This window comes from Falco peregrinus, chromosome 1 (assembly GCF_023634155.1).
Source record: "Falco peregrinus isolate bFalPer1 chromosome 1, bFalPer1.pri, whole genome shotgun sequence".
Taxonomy (NCBI): Eukaryota; Metazoa; Chordata; class Aves; order Falconiformes; family Falconidae; genus Falco; species Falco peregrinus.
In genome coordinates, this window is record NC_073721.1 from 98,099,626 (window position 1) to 98,112,835 (window position 13,210).

The 13,210-nt window shown below is 43.2% G+C and overlaps 1 long non-coding RNA gene across 2 annotated transcripts in view; it reads left to right on the forward strand.

Moving 5' to 3' along the window:
- Nucleotides 1-12,429, forward strand: part of LOC114011842 (uncharacterized) — a 50,495-nt gene extending 38,066 nt beyond the window's left edge. For both annotated transcript variants that reach the window (XR_003553949.2, XR_003553959.2), the window contains one exon: nucleotides 9,636-12,429. This is a non-coding gene — a long non-coding RNA (uncharacterized LOC114011842). The remainder of the gene's footprint in view (nucleotides 1-9,635) is intronic.
- The last annotated feature ends 781 nt before the right edge of the window (nucleotides 12,430-13,210 follow it).

Sequence of the window (13,210 nt, forward strand, 5' to 3'; positions counted from 1 at the left end):
ATTGTAAAGAGAAAACATCAAAAGGTGCAAACCTTTGAGGGCTGGGTTGCAGGGAAGATGCCAAGGGAGGATGGATCCAGCCCTGTCCCAGACTATCCTGGTCCCTTCTGAGATGTGCTTCACTCCTGGAAGCTGAATGTGTAAGTTAAACAGAACGGCATGAGATGGATTCATCTCATAAAACTACTGGGCACTGAAATGAAGCCCAGCAGGTGAGGTGATTGTGAAAAGGAGTTTAAAATACATTGCCTGTCCCTGCTTTAAAATATACTTTTAGTTGCAAAGTGTTTAGTTTCCTCAACCACTTTCTAGGCCACAATCTGGCTCGTGTTTCCCTGCACCGGGATTTTCCTTTCCAAGTGATTTGGTCATTTTTTCCACTCCAGAAGTTTCTCTGATGGGGAGAGCTTTCCCTTTCTGAAGCTTTTTCCTCTCTGCAGATTAAGCGCGCTTCCAGCCCCTTGTAAATTTGAGGTCTGTGTGTAGAACAATGAACACTCCTAACCAAGATTTAATAAAAGCTAGAAGAGGTCACAGTGGAAGCAAAAGCAGCTGGAACCAGAAAGCTTCCTTGCAACTCTAAATGCTCTCTTAATGCAAAAGATGGTGCTTTTTTTTGGAAATCAACACTGTCATTTCTCTCCTCCTGGTTGCTGTCAAGAATATCCCTGTAAGCACCAGAGTGAGGTGGGTCCCAGCCCTCAGTTGCTGCTGAGAGTGCTGGGCCCAGTATAAGAGCCTGTGACCGATGCTGGGGCTCACCTGAACATCCAGTAGCAGCGATGGCTCTTCACAGGGTTGCAACTTCCCCCAGAAGCATTTAAAAATCCAATATAAAATATCATGAAAATACAAAGAAAAGAGGCTTATTTGGCATGGAGCATCAGTTTCTCTCCCCACAGCTGGCTTCGCGTGGTAGTCTGAAATACTTCTTGTAACATTATGAGATCCAAAGTGATCTTCAAATTGATGACGTCCATTTAAAATTACTTTCAAAAATCCTTTTACAGTAGATGGTAGAATTCTAATACCACCCGCAGACTTCAGCATGTGTCAATGTCCCACACAGCTGTAAAAAAACCTCTCCATCTGGACTTTAAAAGATTTTACTTTAAAAAGATAAAACAGCAAACTCCTGACCATTAACCAGGAACTGTTTGCAATAGAGATCTATGACAATAAAGAGAGCTCATATTAAATTGCTTCCATCCAATATGTACAACACATTAGATTTGTTAAACTTTGGGAGATTGTGATGTTACTTCTGCTATTAATAGGCAGAAATATAAAAATTCCTAATAAAAGACTACATACACATCAAAAATCAGCTTCTTGTGGCATTTCTCTTTGAAGTTGCTCTGGCTCCATGCCAACGAGTGGTCACAGACCGATCTGCAGCCGCCGTACATGCTTGCCACATTGCCGGACTCTGTCTGCTAACAGAGACAGCTGGACTTGATGCCAAAATTTGAACCAATGTCCTCCTGTCTCACATGCTGTTGTGATTGGAATGGCATTTTGCAGGCCCAAAAGGATTTTTGTTTTGTTTTGTTTCACTTCTATTTCTTGCTTTTCAGAAAATGCGAATTGTTGTGGTCTTAAGTGCAACAGGTGACTGCATTGAGAGCGCTGCAGTTCAGCACCAAGGGATATTGTGTGTCTATGAGGGGAAGGTCACCTTCTAGCACCTTCTTCAGCAGCAGTTCTGCTTATCATCTTCAGAGCCTGCTCTATCTAGGTAGTACTTTGTCCAGGTTTTGATAGCCATCTGCCTCTTGTTTTGTGCAGGTTATCCAAGGATACAAAGCAGGAGAACTTATCCTAAATGTTGGTAGCATCAAAGACGTGGGTTATCTGAGGCATGAGTTGTGAGCATGAGAAATGGTTGATTTAAATCAGGTGTGCAAAACTGTTGAGCAACATGGTAAGCCTCTGTGAAGCTCTGCCTCCTCCTCATCCTCCCACGTCCCAGTGCGTGCAGGCCCTGCCTCTGTTGGAAACTCATATAAATAGCCCAGAACTCAGCCTGTGTGAGGGAGGGGAGAGGGTGAGTCTGCAAGAACATGAAGAAGAAAATGAGGCGTTGATTTTTCTTGGTGTCTTCCACAGGCTGATCTTTGTCTTCATCTTCTATGGAATTATACTCTTATTTATCACCTCCTTGCAAATTTATTGCAAGGTGTATGCAGAGGATGCCCAATATTTTGAGGGATGGATGGACAGACGGATGGACACAAGTAGACACACAACATATCCTCTCCTCTTTATTGTCCCACTTCTTCAATTTTTCTGTACAAACGTGAATGTTCCATCATTTATCACTTCCTTCAATCCTGACAGCTGATGAGAAAGTATTGTTTAGGACTCAAGGTCTTTATTTAGTTTTCTAATCAAATAATTTAAATGTATGAGTTGACACAATAGATGAAGAGCCGTAAGTCCCATTGCTTTCTATTATGTGTGATTCTCCTTTGAGCAAATATATAATCACAGCCCTAAGTTATAATAATTATGTAATATTTCTTGATAGGAGCAATTGGAATCTATTGTGTAGGGAAGTAATTACAGCCTACTGTAGTTCCTTTGTTTCTGAGTGGGTGGCATTTATGGGCAAAAAATTATGCATGCTCAAAAATCTTAATAAAATGTTGGGTTCTCAGAAAGTCTTGGACCTCCTCAGATGCATAGGATTTTTAAGGGATAATAACTTCTCTTTATTTTCTATAATGCAGAAATGTTTATTCAATTAACCAAGAAACATTTAGTTCCAAGGATGATAGAACATCAAGGCAAATGTTTTCCTTACAAAAAAAGGAGAGTTTATAAATTTACAGATTCAAATGAGCCTGATGGGTGTGTGCATGTGTTCCCCCGCATACACAGACAAGATGTGAGCTGCTTTTAAGCTGACATCTTAAATACTGATTTTTATCCTGCAGCAATTTGATGTTGGATGGTTCTTTTTTGTAATTAAATTGCTGAGAAAACCTTCACAGCAGTGACAGTGCAAAAATTGGCTTACAGGAATAAATTAACAGTAATAGCACAAAAGAAGGAATGTTAAGCAGACTGCTACAACACTGTCTAATTTGCTTTTCCGATCACATCAACAAAGGTCTGGAAATAACCAGATGCATTAATGCTTATCTAGAAACGATAGAAGTTACCATTCTGTAAGATATTCAGTTGGTTTATTAATTACCAGCAGAAACTTGAGATGGGATGTGTGTTGGTTCAACTACTTAACTGCTCACTGGAGAATGTTTTTAAAGGGATTTCCTGTAGAGGAATAAGAGATGTTTGGGAAATATTTTTGAAGCTTGAAGACAAAAATGTTAAGTTTCAGTTCCTGCCATGATCTTTGTAAGTCTTTCATCAGATGTTTAGGGGACTGGTAAAAGATGCAGGAAGTGGGCTGAAGAGAAGAAAAAATCATAAAAGCACAAATATTTATCCCGGAGGCATGGGGTTGCTTTTTATACATAGCAAGCTAAGGGGGTCCCCTTATAGCACGGTGTATTCAATCAATCCTGCACCCATTATGGTCATGTTGGGTGACAAAATTAGTGTTGAGGAAGCTGGAACTGGTGTTTTCCATGTCAGAGGCAGCACTTCCCTCATCTTCAGCCCTGGCAGTGTCTTTTCTCCCTAAAACTTAGTGTTGACTCTGGGGATTAGATGAGACATCTCCCAGCTCGGGGCACGTCTGGTGACAGAGATTTCTTTGGGGGTGTGCTTTCTGCTTGGATTTCATTTGGTCAAATAAAACAGTCCATCTTTAGTGTTTTCCTAAATGTTACCTTGCTTCTTTTTCTGTAATATTACCCTTCTAAAGGATGATTTTCCCCAGATCTGCCCCAGTATAACTTTCTGAAGCAAATTGCATTTCTTGGGGTTCAGGGCATGCAAGAAGACATATTTGGGGTAGCACTGTGGCAGGTCCTCCATCTCCACCCCCACTGTTGAGGTCAGAGTGAGAAGGGGCTCATGGGACACCAGTGGCCAGTGTCTGGTATCCCTCTTTCTGTCATCACGTGGTCTGAACCAAGGGCAGTCTTGCCGCAACCATTTTCCAGGGATTTGTGGGGGCATCGCCTCAGAAAAGGGATTATTTGGTGCTAATCTTCAATTCCTACCCTCAATTTCAGTGACAGTAAAGCACAAGAACCCAGCTGGGAGTCTCTTTTATCACTAATATTTAGGCACCAGCACCAGCTGAGAAACTGGCCCATGGCTTCATTTTCTCCTGACACAGAGGCTTAAAAACATCAGCTGCAAAGACACCTTCAGAGCCATCACACGGCTGGTAGCACCAAATATTTCCTGTGCTTAGATCTGCATATGTCGTCTGTCCTCTTCCCATGGAAAGCTTTAAAAGTGGCTTCCTAAGATGAAAAAAAATGTTATTTTCCTCCCGTTGCGTGTAGACCCAGATACTTTTGTTCCTTTTTACCTGTTTTCCTGCTTTCTGACCAATAGGCCAACATTTTAGCTAGTGACCCTTTCCAAAATGTTCTCCCGGCCACTAGAGATTCTCTGATTTACTCTGTCAATTGCCCAGTAAGAGCAGAAATAGGCGGTGGGTGCCAGCCCTGTGCAGTGCAGATGCACAGGCTAGAGCTCCATGCTTACTTCTGAGTAAATCTTTGCTGGGAACAGACCCATGTGCAGCCCCCCAAAGCGGAAACCTTTTCTCTGTGGCTGAGTTGCACTTCAGACTTCTTCATGTGTAAATTTTATTCTGGATGCCTGCTGCTTAAAAAAACCCCCGATGGCTTGATAGCAACACCCACCCTCTTCCACATATTTTGACTAATTGCCTCAAAACATCCTGTGTTAGATTCAAGCTATGTTTTACACCCACATCATCACCATTTTCTTGTACATTTTATTTGACTGGCTTTCTGAAGCAAGATTGTGAGCTGCCAAACTCCTCGGAGGTAAGTTAGAGGTCAGAGTCTGCTCCCAAGTGGCATGGACAAGGAGAAAGTCCCAACTGTCCCCCATCCTACAGGATAGCTTCCGTGTAGTTGTAAAAAAAACTTCATTTGACAAGAGGATAAAGAAACTTCATAGTGAATTTGATGGGAAACATAACTGATTGGTGTGGGAGGTGGTTGAAAATCCCCCCTGAAGCTGTTTGGACAGGCGCATCGCTGTTGGATGCTGTCCCACACATCCCTGGCTATGAAGCCTGTGTTTTCCCTAGAGCCAAGTCTTACCTGAAGGGAGACCTTCAGGAACAGACACTTCAGGGATGTGCCAACTACATAGCTGCTGCTTACCTTATTGATGCTTCATATTGAGATTCAAATTCTTTTTGAAAGATTGCAATTTAAGCATCAGTTTTATTGTAGCTGTGGAGATTTCTTAATAGCTTCCTGTCAAGTACAAAATGCAAGTTAATTTCTGATCCTAAAGCAGTGCTGTGACAAAGGCACTTTTAATGACAGTGTTTGGTAAAGCCAAGTCCCAAACCAGTCTCCTCCTGCAGGTCAGTATGTACAGCTCATGCCCCCATAACTGCTGCCCTGATGTCTTTCACCCCCTAAAAGCAGCCCTGTAATTCCCATTTGACTGGAAAAAGTGAAGCCGAGTTAAGAAATAATTCGTTTTCACCTGAACCTTGGAGTGATAGATTTGGCCTATTTGTTTCAGAGAGTGAAAATGTGATCCCGCCTCAGGTGACAGCGTTTAGGAATATGCCTGATAGCTCCACAGCATGACTTGCTTCAGCAACCCACGTTTCTCCACGTGCACACTTGTCTCTGCCTGCTGTGGTATTAATAAATAACACCTTCATTCTCATGGCACATACTCCAATATGGCAAGACATTGTCCCAGCAGCCAAACGTCTCTTATGATTCATAAAAGAGTTAACAGGCAATCCTGCACCTCACAGGGAGACCTTTGCTACACATTTTTTATGGCCTGGGATCTTGGTAGGTGAAAGGAAAGTTCCAAGCAATAATTCAGGTTTAAAATACTGTCTCGGTGCCAAGTAATCAAACTAGTTTTAAGTGAAGCAATTAGCAAGCATTAGAAAGGCAGCTATTTCCTGCTTGAAGGTGGTATACTGTGTCTCTTATTATGATTTCTCTGGGGATGTGAGTAATGGGCTATGGGTTTTTTGCGGGGGGTAGAGTTTTTTTGCATGTGTGAAAATACTGGCAACGTCCTAACTCCTTGCCAGCTTACTAGATACGACTGATGATGAGGGTGGAACAAAGCCCTTACTCTTTATTGGTGGCTTCAACAACGTGTGAGCCAAAGTCAAAGAGGTGGTTTTCTCATCAGTTGCTTGAATACAGGTTTTTCTTTGCCGGTTCAACCTCACAGCCTCACCAGATCACCATCTTTGGGACCAGGCTAGTGCTGGTGGCTGGAATGAGCACATTGGGCAAAACCTGGTCCTTCTGCTGCATTTGCTAGATTTTGTTGGGGGTGGCGGTGGTGATGAAATGCAGGTGGGATCACATGTCCCTGAAGGAGAGGTTTCTCTTTGAAACCGGCTTGATTTTCTGCCTAGGGGAGCTCTCAGAGCCTGCGTTTTGAAGGTCTGCAGCAGTGGGGATGGCTCCTAGTGGGTGTAGCTGCATCAACAGTCTGCTTTAACCTAAGCGGGTGCTTTTGGAGCCAATCTGCCGCTCGTCCCAGTTTCCTGCACTTTACTTTGTATCGGAGAGCTGCCCTGGAGAGCCAGACCAGGTCTCTCTCCCACATCCCTTAGTGCCTCTCCCCTCCACCACAGCTTTATAAACTGGCATCCACACCTAAGGCTCCTTGGATTAATACGAAATTCCCCTGTTGGCTCTGCTGGGCTTTGAAGAAGGCCTCAGGGGCTCCAACCAAATGATTGTGCAGCCAAATAGAGGTGAGATGCAAGGCTGACACCTTGCAAAAATGTCTGAGGTGCAGAAACGTGTCCCCAAAGGCCCAGCATCGCACAGGGACAAACCACTGCCCCAAAGGGAAACCACTGAGGGAGGCATGAGGGCCAGAGACAGGCACTCCGTGACTGTTTCATTGCAATTTATTATTGTTTTGACTGTGGGGAACCCCCCCACCTTTTCTAAGTGAAAACTGTGAATCTTAGGAAATACTAAAACTTGTTTGCTTTCTGTGTTTTATGTTCCTTTCCCACCAAATTCAGGCAGGACGATAACAGGCTGGAAAGCCTGAAAACTAAATTTTTCTACAGCATTTCAGATTTGTGCAGGCACATGCCCTTATCTAGTACCGAGCCTGATGAGACTAGTTTTATTTTAACAAACCTGGATCACAATTTTGATCAGATGGTGGTTTGTGCTAGCACCAGCTGAAACCTGTACAAGTAGAGTTGTTGCTGAGTATAAACAAAAAAGGAAAGCACACCAAAAAAGCTGGAACCTTACCTCGGCTTAAAGAAACAATGGGAAGTTTGGCAGGAAATGTAGAATTATGTCCTTTTTTAAAAGTCTTGGATTTTCAGGACCACAGGAAGCAGAGGGGGAAGAAGGTCCCTCTCCCATCTCCTGGATTTTCAATCAATTTGTTTATAATTCTTTCTCTGAACATACAGGACAACTTAGGCTTTTCTGACAGGGTGTCTAGATACTGAAGATAACCACAACTGTGCTTAAACTAATGGATTTCCTGGCTGAGTGCTGGGATAAAGAGCAGAGAGGAGGAAGAAACGGTGTCCCCAGCATGTAGGACCTCAACCCAGACAGATATTGGCCAAAAAAACTATTTTGGAAAAAAGGGAAGGTAACTATCTCTTTTCCAGCTGACAACTCAGCTGATGAGACTATCAGCTCATCAAAAAGCCTCTGGGGTGCTCTTTATTTATTGTCATCATGACATCTGTGCAAAATTTGGGTTTTTTTCACAGCTTTGATTTTCACACTCAATTTTTTTCTAGTATAAGCATGAATGCCTTTACAGCAATCTAAGCACCTTCCTAATAGGCTTGAATCCTTAGAGAAACAGGCCACAGGTTTAGAACTATTAGACTGCAGCTGATAGCTAGATGTGATATTTTTCATCATATGACCCAGCATTCATTTTTTTAGAGCTTTTCCAGCCTGTTTCAGATGGGAATTTTGCTGTGTATCTCTGGTCAGGTCAGACTCCTCAGAGTTGGGCACTAATTACATGCTGCTAATTGCTTCAGGCCCCAGTTTGTGACCCCCTTCTGCCAGACACAAGGGTGAAACTCTCATGATTGCAGATGCGGTCAAAGGGGACCTGTACTGTGATCAAGCAAAATGCTGTGGAAATATGTACTCTGAAAAATCAAGCCTTATGCTTTCTCAAATTAGTAGATGCTTTTAACAATGTTGACCTTCCTATCACCACAATTCCATTCCCTGTCCCCCAAAATGGGGATAATAGTATTATTTTGTGGCACAGGGCTCTCTGAAGATACCTCCATTATTGCTAGTGAGGTTGTCAGTCTCAAAGAGAGAGCACTTCATAGGAAAGCTCAGGCCAGGATATGAAAGATATGCAAGTGAACGAGGATGAGAGACTGTGTGATGAATGGGGAGAGAAACACACAACCACCGCCACCTTTGGAGATGGGGATCGTCATGTACAGAGCAAAGCAGGGTCTGATGGAGGGCAGAGGAATAGGAATATAATCATGCCTTTCTAGATCACATTACAACATATGCAGAGAGGACTGAAACAAAATGGATGGCATTATGTGTGTGCACGCGCATACAGGATCTAATCTTAAATTAACAGCTAGGGTGAAGCAGTCATTTTTAATGGTGCGATTCACAGGAAGGAGTGTGAAACTGAAGGTGACTATAAAATTTATCAAAAATAAATAAGTAAAATAAGATAAAGGAATTTTCTAATCCTGTGATAGAAAGATCCTCTGCTGCCATGCAAGCCATCAGAGCAGGAAAAAAATAACCCATGGTACCAATGAAATCTTAGGGCATCACATTGCGGTGCAGGGCAGACCTCCAGGCACCTCAGTATGACAATAACCAGGGCTGCTAAGGCAGTCCTCAAAGGCTTAGGACCTTACCAGGCACCAAGGTCCTTCCAGAGTGTCCACCCATTTGGCTGGACCAGGAGACCCTCCTGTGCTGGCTCTGCACTGCTGTGTGCCCGTGGCTGGGGTCTCCACTGCTTCCTGCTTGCATCTGCCCCTGCCTGGTCCAGGGCTGCCCTTTAGCTGGGACCTGCTCGATGCTGAGGTGGTATTTGTTTCTGCAGCCAGATCTCCTCAGGACTGGGATTTGAAAGGCAGAGGAATGGCTGTGCTGCACAGCTGGTAGGATGGTAACCTCTGGCCAGCTGAATGGGGCAGCTGGGGCCAAGAGAGGGCTCTACACCTCTGACCAGAAGGAACGGTCACTACAGGAGCTGGGAAATGTAATGTGGTGACTCCTGCAATATTTAATTGCTCCTGCATCGGGCTTCGGAGGCAGTTAGGACAGCAGGATTTGCTTCTCACAGCTTACATCTTGCTAGCAACACTCTCCAAACTCTTCTCACTCCCCCCGCAAACACAAATGTCTTTTTATGTCTATTTTGCTTCCAATCTGAGCATCTAAACTTCTTTGACTATTCTGCTAAATTTTCTTCATTTGAAGGTTGCATCCTCTATATCTTCTGTTTACTCCGTTTTCTTTCAGGCAGGCCTGATCACTGCTTGAAATATTCCCATTACATCAAATTGATCAAGATTTTTCACAGTGGAGCACAGTGCGTTCGCCTGGAGTGTATCCACCTGACTTCAGCAATGCTGCATTAATAGCTTAGTAGGCTGTGACCTTGAAGGCTTTATATTTAATTTATTTCAACATTCCAGCCATAGAGATGTTTGCTCTGATTAGATCCAGTAAATTACACTCCACCGATGAATTATCAGGGGATTTTCTTTTATATTTTTCTGCTCATTCTCAAACTACTCAGCACGAGCCCTGGTAGGTAGCTCTGTATATCTAGACAGCTTAAATGTCTCCTTTTCCATAGCACAGGTCTCTAAACAGTTTACAGTGAGCTTTCCTGAACAACTAACTGCTCATCATGTATGTGCCATTTATGGTGTCACCCAGTGGCTAATTTGATTATCAAAACTTGTCAATAATCAAATAAATCATGAATTATTTGCAGTTTTGGCCAGTGATTAGCAAATAGGTAGCAGATCCATGGGGACATCCATATCTGCACCCCAATAAGGCATAGGCAGCCACTGTCTTGGCATTCTGGGAAGGAGAGGATCTTTCTTACCAATTTAGGAAAGGAGACATACAAATAATGAAAGAACAACAGAAGGCCTGAATGAATGTCCACAAACGATAACTTTCTAGACTTAAGTATCTTGATGTATGTAGTCTGCTATTGCAGTGACCACGGCTTCTCTAGATGAATAACATTGCTTGCAGAAATGTTTGGTATTCTGGTAAGAGAAAAAAAGGAATTTGGTCTTGGTGTGTGAACTTCAGACACACTGACCAGCCACGAGGAGAGCTGAACCAAATCTTCAATGTTTTCTGGTTCCACAGGAGCAAGAACTGTGCTTTTTCTGCAACATTTTTCCACCAGAGATATATCAGGTACTTGCAACCAATTGGGTTACATGAGCTTAATTCTTTATTACTTTTGCCCCAGCAAGATGCCTTGTGTAACTCTGAGCCAAATGCAAATGTAAAGTGTATTAGCTCCAGTCACCCTGCAGGGACATTTCTTTTTGGCATTTGCAGGAGGCTAAAGGTCTGCACATGGGTAGTAACCTTAGCTTACTTTGTTAGTAGTAACTTTTGCTGAGCTTCACTCATTTGGTCACCTGCAGCTACATGAATATACCCTTAGGAAAGAGGTGGTTATATCAGCATTTTAAAAAGGGCTTTTTCCAGAATGACTCATCTTAAAGACTAAATATAAGGATAGGTGCCATACTTCTGAAGGTGTTTTGGTTTTTTCTTCTTGGGAGACATCTATAGCATGTGCAGAGGCCAGGTTTATGCTAGTGTGCTCATGATTCCCAGAAGAGCAGTCAAAATGACTATTAGGACAGGCATTTATCCTGCAAGATCCAGGGCCATGCTACCTTACCTGTAACCCAGTGAGCTTCCTGCAGGCTCCTCAGCTTCACCTCACATCTGGAACAGTTATGAATATTGCCTGCTGCCCTGCAACTCTGTCCTGGCGTGCTGCCAGCACTCAGCTTGGGGACTCTGTCAGGAGCTTATTACATTTGCCAAACAAGCTATCAGTACAAAAAGCATTATCTGCTAATATCTCTGCAGCTCCATGAGAAGGTTTTCTCCCACAAACTTGTTTTCTAGTTTGGATGAGGCTGGAAATGATGCGAGCTGGTGACTTTTGTTTCCTTGCAGTGGTTTCGATAATGCTACCCAACCCTGAGGGAAGAAGGGCTGGATTTTTTTGTTTTTATACTGAGGACTGGAAATTGTGATTTAATCCTTAAACTGTGTAAATAAAATCCTAAATGCAGAATTACTGGAAAAGGCACAGGGGCTACTTCAGCCAGGAAATAGCTTCATCAAATGTTTTTTGGACCAAAACTCTGTATTTTACACTTTCCATATCCAAAGAAAAAGTGCTGCAATAAATGAGGATACATAGTTATTTGAACTCTATCATAAAATACTAGCATAACATTCTCTTTCACCATTACCTCTGTTTCGCTGGGGTATGTATAGCTACAGGCAATTCAGAGCTTTGGCAGGTCAGGGTAACATTTGCTTAAAACATGTTTAAGCCTGGGCTCCAGTGACCTCACTAACCAAATAGATGAAGCTAAAAATATATGTGAGATGTTGTAGACACACAGGAGCCCCTGTTCCCCCAACTGTTTGCAAAAGGAAGAGACTGATTCTCCTGAATTCAGTTTGTCGTAGGAGATAAGAGCTCACATCAGACAGCTTGGGTGGGGGTTCCTTTGGTCTCTTTTTCTCAGACAGAAATTACTGCATAGAGATCCTCCAGAAATCTCTCCTGCTCTCTGCATTCCTACTCCCCAAATACTTCAAGTCCTTACATTTTTATGGCTAGATAATGAGGCCAGACCAAATCTGTCATCTGATCTCTCTGCTAATGTGGCAGACACAGTTTTCCAATCCCAGCTTAAGCTGATTTTACTTAACTGTGTCCTTTGTAGCTGATGAGAGCTGAAACAAAACTTCTTCAGTTCAGGTTCCAGGGTTTGGCCAATGTGTAACTGCTATTCTCTACAAGTCTGTTTGAAAATCCATATAACTAGCAAGTCAAGATGCTGAGTTCAGAGTAACAATAAACTATCCTAAGCAAATTAATTAGCCTCAGTCGCAAAAGTGGAATTTCATATTCGCAAACAATTTGAGAATCAAATGGAACTGGTACAGAAAGATGACAACAGACAACTGAGAGTTATCAATTTTCCCATGTAGCATGGACACAAGATGGGTTCAATAAAGGTTTGGATGTGCTATGGGACATGAAGATGGTCCTCCATGGGTTTGGATGAATCTGATTCTTTTGAAACTGCATGAATCAAAAGCTGGTAATGGTAGCTGGTCATGAAGGTGTGAAACCTTTGTGTTGACATGGGTCTGATTGCCAGAGTTGACTCCTTTTGTCTTTACCCCAAGATGAGACTGTGACGCACATTTCTGTAAGCTAGTGGAGCACTGGGAGACTTCCACAGTGGCTGGTGCAGGCAAGACCCACAGCACCAAAGGTGTAACTGGGACAACTAAACAGACTGAATTTCCGTTGAGAAAGTCTCATATGCAACCAGCCAGATTGTGATATGGGTCTCCACAGACACAGTGATCTCTGCAACGTGCCATGCTGCAGGACTAGAATGTACCTATTGTTCCTTCCCCCCTTGAGTAGATGTGGCCTTTTAATAATGAGGTTGTGGGATGGAAAGGGATCTGGGTCCCATGGGCTGGGCAGGGAGATTGGCCATCCCCACTGCAGGCTGTTCCCCCGATTGAGTTGATTTCCTCCTTTTTGTTTTTGGAAGGGGGGGATGGGGGCAGACAGAGTTCTTTAGGGGATATTTTAAATTATTTTTCCTGCTGGCAGAAGGAGAGGAAAGGCTTCTAGAATGAGACCTGACCTTTCGCGTGCTGCAGCACTGGTTCCCAGAGAGGCCCATCGAATTCCTCCCTAATGAGGAAGAACTTTTTTTTTTTGCGCCGCAGCTCAGTTCACCGCGAATAGCCCCATTTTCCTGCCTATCAGCTGGAAAACTTCC